The sequence below is a fragment of the Bidens hawaiensis genome, unplaced genomic scaffold (assembly GCF_021521415.1).
Source record: "Bidens hawaiensis isolate Kalapana, Puna unplaced genomic scaffold, B.hawaiensis_p1.1 tig00028996_1, whole genome shotgun sequence".
Classification (NCBI taxonomy): Eukaryota; Viridiplantae; Streptophyta; class Magnoliopsida; order Asterales; family Asteraceae; genus Bidens; species Bidens hawaiensis.
This window is the reverse complement of record NW_027494766.1, coordinates 8851-17700: the sequence shown is the minus strand read 5'-3', so window position 1 is coordinate 17700 and position 8850 is coordinate 8851.

Sequence of the window (8850 nt, the reverse complement as noted above, 5' to 3'; positions counted from 1 at the left end):
ACCCATTCCCGCTTCGGCCGTTCTTAGCATTGCGTGAAGCTCACCAATGCTTTTGTCCCACCCGTTCATGTTATAGTTCATGACAAAGGTTTCAAACCTTTTGGTCAAAGAGTTGAGGATCGAATCCGTAGCCAACTCATTAGAGACGGGACAATTCAACCTACGAAGCTTTTCAATGTAGCTTTTCATCTTTAGGACATAAGATGAGACGCTTTGGGTTTCCTCCATACGACATGCATGAAACGCTCGAACCGTTTCGAAACGTTCCGCTCTAGCTTGTTGAAGGAACATTTCCTTCAATTGAGTTATCATGTCGTATGCCCCATGATGCTCGAAATCCTTTTGGATTTCGGGAATCATAGTTGCTAACATGAGGCAAGAGGCTTGTACCGAATCTTTGGTGTACTTGACCCAATCGTAATAAGCCTCTTCATCTTCCACGTTAGGCTCGTCGGGAATGGGATCGTCTAAGACATATGATATCTCTTCTTGCTTGAGAACTATTCTCAAGTTGCGATACCAATCCATAAAGTTATTATGGTTTAGACGATCCTTTTCAAGGATGGTTCTTAAGGATAGGTTACGGGTGTTATGGGTAGAGGTGTTTGCATTGTTAGCGGCCATCTACAAAATTTAACAAAGTTTTATTTAGTATTATAAACAATTTTAATTATTAATACCCTTTTATTCCAAATTTTAAAATAATAATTAAATTCTAGAATCCAACGATAAATCAAATTTCGGTTAGGTGACCTTTATCCCGTTATTTGATTTAACAAGGTAGTCAACCTTGACGATTGCAACCCTTTGCAACTTCTAGAGGTATGGGACCATTCGAAATCCTTATTTCGTGTTGGCATGTTTATCCCATCAACACCATTGGACCCCATGCTTAGGTGACCTTTATCACATGGTTTCCAATTCAAGTCGTCCTACTTGTATAAACATGTAAGATTAACATACAAGTGGTTAGGTGACCTTTATCCCACAATTATGTTAATATTACCTTAAGTATATTAGTTTGCTCTAAAATGGTTAGGTGACCTTTATCCCATTTAAAGTTTCCTAATACGTTAAGTGTCTTACAAAAGGATGGTGTTAGACTTGTTTCCTTGGTAATTATGAAAAAGGGATTTTTAAGTTTTCCAATATTCTAGTTTGAAAAACATTATGCCATATCCTAACATGCATTTAGTAATATGGCGATTTTGAAAACCAATTTTCAAGGTTCTAGTTATAATAAAACCAATTTTATTATATGTGAGTAATCGCTTAGTTTTAATAAACCCATTTTATTAACTAATTGACGCGATATTACCAAATATATATTAGAACCCGTTTTATGCTAGTTGTCGTTCCTATGTGACGGTTTGGATATCCTAATATCTATCAACCACACATTACATAAAGTAAAACAAACAACCAAGCATACATGCAAAATATAGTCATAACCGAGAACCGCTAAGTTTGACCATACTTGTTAGCCGAAACAAGTATAGGTCATAAGTCTCACCTAAGGGACAAAACATGACACAAGGATGGAATGTTGACTCCCACTTGATCTTGCATCCAAATGCTTCAAGTATCCTTTCCAAGTTGTTGTGTTCTTGTTGGGCTTGTAAATGGGCTCCAAACTTCCAAAAGTCTTCTTGGGCCCAAGAGTGAAATTTATGGGCTTAATGGGCTTGAATCCCATGATGGGCCGGTGAGGCCCAACAAGCCCAAAATTTGGTCCAAGGCCCAAATCCACCAATTCTTGCATCTTCAATTTTTACAAAATGTATCCTAATACATATTTTTCTAAAACAAAGAAAATGCAACTAATCTATTTATTACATACCAACTTATGAATAAATAAATTACACAAGCCTAAAATATGAATTATTACAACCATATTGAATAATAAATATAACCAACATACACATAACAACAATCAACACATCCAAGGTCTCGGTTTCGGTTATGACACATCCAAACATACCAAATGTTCTAAGCATGCAACCTAAGCAACCAATGCCTAAATACATCAAAAAAAAGGCAGCCCCCCCCCCCCCCCAAAGGAGGCTACGGCTCAACCCCCCCCCCCCCCAAAATTTTGCAATTTTGATATTTTCAACATCCAAATGTTAGTAATGGTTTCCTAAGATCTTTGCATGCATGTCAAGATCTTACAAAACCATGAGGGGTAAAATCCACCAAAATTTCGGACCCCTTTTCACCCATGAAAAAACCGAAATCTATGAACATGCAAGGAGCATAAGTCCTTGTAACCGGCTCTTGATGCCATTGTTGAGTTTTATACAAGTTTATCAAAGTCAAGTTAACAATATTTAACTAGAAAACGCAACGGAAGCTTATATCTTAATACTTGTTAAAGAACATACCATTATGTTAAAACTAAAACCCAATGAACAAGGATCAATATTACAAGAACAATATGCTCACAAAATGTAAATGTACCTCCTTATACCTTATAGGAAGATGTAGGTTGTTGAAGGGGATGATGAATGAAAGGCAAGCCTCCAAAGAAGAAAACCTCAAGAGAGTGATACCCCAAGCCTTTTGCAACAACACCAAGTTATTTGCTAGGATTCTTGAACACCAAAACAAGCTCACCAAGCTCTCCCAAAATGCCAAGGTTGGCCGTGAGTTTTAGGAGAGGGAAGGAGAGAGTTTTTGATTCAAAACTTGAATTCAAAATGGAGAGAGGAGTGATGCTTTGCATGTGTTGTGATTGGAGATGTATAAAGGAGATGTCAACACAAAAGGACAAAATAATAAATGGACAAACCATCCACCCACATGGGGTGGCCGGTTTTGTTATTATTTTTTTTTTTTTTTTTTTTTTTTTTTTTTTTTTTTTTTTTTTTGTTTTAACATTTAAATATCTCCATCTCTTATTTTATAAAACTCATTTTTATAAAATGCACATACATTTATGTAATTATTTAACCAATTAAATAATTAATTTATATAAACAAATTATCCAGATAATTTATTTAAATCCTCAAGTGTGTTTGTTTAGAAAACCAATTTTCTAAACACGTAGTGTTCGGTATTCGTTTAAATGATCAAATCATTAAAAGAATACATTTGGTGTTGTCTAGCTTGTTATTGGGTATGACCCGACTTGGATCAAACACAGTTAGCCACATTAATATAAATATGTGTCTCGGGCATACGTAATTCCAACAATATAAATATTCATACAAATGATAATCAATTTAGGGTTTCTTGTTCGGAAAGTTGTATCTGTACGATCCTAGGACAGCCGTCACACTCAGGAATATTCGCTCAAAGAAAAGTGGCTAATATGTCTTATCCGTTAGGAGGCGTGTTCTAAAATATTATATTTATAGGCCTAACACCTCCTGACAGATGTCATTACATCTAGAAACCCTAAATAAAAGATACATAATCAAATTACATAGACTGAATTACAAATTTTGTCCTTTAAAAAAACCAAATTATGGTTCGTGTCCTTTTTTTAGTTTCCTTGCAGGCGGTGTCCTTTAAACATTTTTTTCTTACACGTTACATCCTTTACGCTAACTGGGTTAGAAAAACTCAGTTAAATACCCTCACGTGAGACACATGTGAGGGTATATTAGTCTTTTCAACGAAATGGTTCAAATATATTATTGTAAAAAAATAAATAATATATATTAAAGATATACTCTCTCTCTCTCTCTCTCTCTCTCTCTCTCTCTTCTAGTCTTCTTTCTATCTCTCGACCTCTCCCTTGTAGCACAGACCATCCTTGTAACGATTCCGACGAAACCAGTGTTACCCTAACCGGTAGACGTTAGTTACGTCATATGTAATGTCAGGTACATGAGTTACCATAGTAACTATACGAGAATACAGGGTTCACTGTATTGATTGTGCGTGAATAAATAATTCATCGTATTGAATATGCGATTAATCGATTGATAGTTATTGAAACCCGAACGAATCGAGGGTTCAATTATAGACGAGATATATGATATTTAGTGATTTTACGAAGCATTAATGCTTCGGGATAAGTAAAGTACGGCACAGAAAAAGAATTTCGATTTAATGGTACGACGGTACATTAAACGAAACCTTTAATACCAAACCGAGCAAGAGACAATCGATCAAGCCGAAAAAGATGCGCGATAATTAATAATATGATGTTTTGAGTTAATAAATGTCATGGTTTAAGTTTTTAAAGTTTTTAAATCGGTTTTATATAAATTTAATTTTTTAGCCGAAAAACAACCGTTTTGGCCTCGTTTTAAGCCGAATTAAACGTTTAACCGAGAAACGAACTGAACCAGATTATCCAAAACATTATCCGGATTGTGGATATCCAAATGAGTGGCCAAAAATGAACTTGTGGGTCCCACCCCACCTTCCTTTAGTGCCGATCGGAACCAAGGGTTCCTTTACTCTTATCATTTTCTTTTTTCTCAACAAACACTCATCAATCTTCATCTCCTTTCCACAATATCAACTAAAAACCGAGATTTTAGCAAGAAAACCGAGGTAAAAAGTCGAGTTATTTACGTTTCCATCTTCGTTTCTTGAGTTTATTTGCAAGAAAATGAGGTTTCAAAGATGAAAACCGATTCTTGCATGATCAAGTGATGTATACGGGTTATACAAGGGATCTTGGTCCAAGAAAGGAGTTAAACGAACCAAAAACGAATTTTTACGGTTTAAATCTTTGTTTTTGAATCATAACCGAAACCATGAAAGAAATGGCTTGATCGTGAGTGTAACTTGCTTGGTATTGTGGTATGTTGTTTGTAGGCTCTGTGTTTAGCGGTAGATAAGGCGGAAAGACGAGTTTGTTGCTTGTAGTGGCGGAAAAGGAAAGGTATATTCGGTTTATATCGGTGTATGGGTTTTTGGACAGATTGTTGGTCGTTTAGATTTAGGTCATGAAATTTTACAGAGATGTTTTACACATGAAAATAAGAGTTCTGTGAATTTTTGGTAATTTTTAGATAAAGGATGAATATTTGGTGAATTTAATGCTCGGTTTTGGTCAAAAATGATGAAAAATAGTTAAATATCATGAAAAATTCTGGACAATTGCAGATAACCTTTTATATCATGTATAAGTCACACACAAAATTTGAGGTCAGTTGGAGATGTCTAAGTAGGCTTTTCGGTTAAACGAGTTCTAGGGATTCTAGCTCGGTTTTAGTGAAAATGGCATGTAAAAGAAGATTTTGGTTCTAGAAAAATTACAGGGGACTATGTGGATGGCAGGGGACATCCAGGAAAAATTTGGGATTTTTCTAAGATCGTTTGGTATTTACGACATATTTATTGTTTAAATGGTGTTTAAAAATAGATAAATAAATTTTAAATATAGAAATTAATTCTGGAAATATTTTAATAAATTTCCCCACGGTCAAAATGTTATTTGTACAAAATTTCAAGATCCGAGATTAAACGGATAATTATTTGTGCTAATTATCAAACTTTTAAAGTTAAAACGCGTAAACCGGTGAAGTTCGTTTAAGCGAGCTGACTGGTGTATAAAAACCCTAAAAATGGACTATTTTCATATAATTGAGTTAAACAAGTAAAAATGAATCATCCGAAAATAATTCGGATGATTTGGGTATTTTTAACCGATTTAACAGTTTCCGGTACGCCAAAGACGGAAACGGGTCCCGCGGTCAATCGGGGCGTCTAAACCGAGTACTAATTTCACCACTTTAATTAAATTATCAGTCAACAACTATTTTCGGGTCGTGTGTGACCAAACTCATTTTGAAACATAAAATTGGATAACCGTGCTAGGCACGCAAAACGGGGAAAACAAGCTATTAGAAGATTTGACTGTTGAACTCTAAACGACATCACAATCTGAGTCCGGAAAAGTATTTCTGGGTTAACCTTGCCCCCAGAACGGGTACAGTGCTGGGTTAACAGTGTCCCCAGATGTACCGGTTAACCTGGTTAAAGTTATATTAATAATGAGTGTATAGTAACGATCGTAGGGATCATATTACAGATTGGACGTGTTAACTGATAATGATTGTTGCTACCTGCTTGCATGTGCTAAGGTGAGTTTCACGAGCCCCTTTTTCTGAATTGTTTCAAATGTTTTCCCGGGGCGGAAGCATGTTACTACTAAAATATTTAAGTACATACTGAACGCATGGATTGCGTGGATTTTACTGAACGCATGGATTTGCGTGGATTTATATATATTGTTTATTGTACGGGAATCGTAAGGAAATGTACTAAGATGGTAATTGTCTGAGTTGTTAATATTGTAAGGTCCCGCAACAGTGTTCTGGGTTAACAGTGTCCCCAGAGGTTATTGGAAGTGTTCTGGGTTAACAGTGTCCCCAGAGATTATTGGAAGTGTTCTGGGTTAACAGTGTCCCCAGAGATTATTGAAAGTGTTCTGGGTTAACAGTGTCCCCAGAGGTTATTGGAAGTGTTCTGGGTTAACAGAGGTTTCACTTGTGGGCTCAGCATAATTACATCGATAATATTATATTTTGATATTGATATATCTTGGTTTACAAAAATTGTGAAACTCACCAACTATTCGTAGTTGACCCGTTTTCTCACATGCTTTTCTGGTACAATTAAGATGAAGTGATTGCTTACGTGCTAAGTGCTTGATGTGTGTGTAAGATTTGCGTGCAGGATATTAGGATACATTATAACAAATAGAATTGTGTATCGTATTGTATGATGTGTGTATCACCTAGACGGTAATGAAATACAAGATAATGTAATTTGAAGCATATTAATGTATTCAGTTTTCTTTATAAACAATGTGGTTGATATCAGAGGTGTCTGTTGCATCTCGTTTACGTTTCCGCTGCGGTTACGGGGTGTTACAGAACTTGGTATCAGAGCCATTGGTTATAAAAGAATTAGGATGTCTTTAAAAGATACCTAAAATATAACCAGTAGCTCAAGTATAATAGGATCTGAATATCAACTAATAATATATAGTGACGAGAGCTGGATGAACTTGGATGGACAAGTGAGTTATTATGGTCCGGAACATAATAACAGACTTGTCCGCACGAGGGAATTCAGGGGAAGTCACGGGGTACATTAATAGGTAAAAATGGCAACATATGTGTAAAGTATATAATATTATTTTTGTGTGCTAATGTGTATATATATATACGTGCATATCTTGTGGGTACATGTATTGAGAAATGGGACCCGGATAAGGAACCGGGGGATGAAATAATAAAAGTACCGAGGATGCTGAAATTTCTTAGAGCATCGGTTGATGATGAGTCTGACTTATCGGGTCATAGTTATGATAGTACCAAGTTAGATCTCCTGTTTGACATTAAGCAGAAATATCTAGTAACCGTCACTCCCAACCAAAATTGATAAGTTCCTTACCCTACCAACACCGGTACCGTATATCCTAATAACCCCCTATGTTCACCGAACCACCGACCCTCACGTGCGGACGAACCTGTACCTGAACCCGTTCTTATTCCAAAAAAAAAAAAAAAAAAAAATTGATAATAAATGAGCAGATAAAGATATATATTTCTATATATATGTATTTCTCACTCTCAAGCATATGAGTCATACCACCTCCAGATCGAGAATCACCGATTTTTGCGAACCTAGAACGTCTAAGGACATTGACTGAGCAAGTGATAGAGTTTTCCATAATAGTAATTGATAATATTTGAAGGCAACCCATGTTGCGCAATTACCTTGAACCTTGCAACTCCCTATGTTATCCTTACATCCGTTAGATGCCTATACCCATGTATACTCGAATAGAATGATTACCTATACACAAAGAGGTGTTGGAATCATTATAGCATAATTGGTTATTCGTTCGTAGGTGGTATACCGCGTATACCGGAAATACGAATAGACACGGATATTATAATTCCGTGGTATGTAATCGTTTGGTGCTCACGGTGAGCATGTATCGGTTATGCTGACATGCAGACGGATATTGAAATCAAGCATATTAAACATTGATCTTTGTTGAGAAGATCTCTATGTCAGTTGGTGACAAGGGTTATGAAACGTATTTAAAAGTTAACCGACGTCGAGTTAAGTCCATATGTTATTATACTTGTGGGACATATATACTAGATACTGATATGTGTAATATGTATGATAATATTTGGTGTGTATGTGTACCTGCTGTTATGATTGAACTGGTAACGAGTTATACGGTGAGATTAGTATTGATTACTGCGTACGGGATGAGTACGGCAGAATGACATAAAAGAGTAACTCCAATGATGGAGATTGATATGATTCAGTTGATTGCTCAAAGATGGCAGATGATGATACCGAATGTCGTATCATAGATCACTGCTAGTGTTGATGCAAATGTGATCGCAAGATTGTAGATCGAGCAACCACATGAATATGAATATTTCAATTCTTGGTGGTATTACTAAAAGTGATAATGTTCCACCGAATACTATTATGACTACAAGTATTAGTTATAAACTAAACATGAATAGTAGTCGTAATGAATTAGATCCGGTATGAAGGATATGTCTGTTGATTGTGTTAAGGAAATTATTAATAGTTTACTGATGGTAAAGGGAGGAATAGATTAGTGAGTGGATAGAAAAGATCGAAATGGTTAAGGATATTGGTATGAGTCTAGAACATTGTGTAGTGAAATATGCTACAGATATGTTGGTAGATTATGTTGTATCGTGATGGAACACGATGGTACAAAATTATAGTTAGAAAATTGTTACTCAGATGTTATGGTCGGAATTTAAAATTCTTGGGCTAGAACACTTTTATTCGAGTAATTAAGTTTAGAGATCGGAAACTGAGCTATGAAAGGTAGAAATGTTGTGTGCTGATCACTTGGAACACGCTAATCGTTTGAAG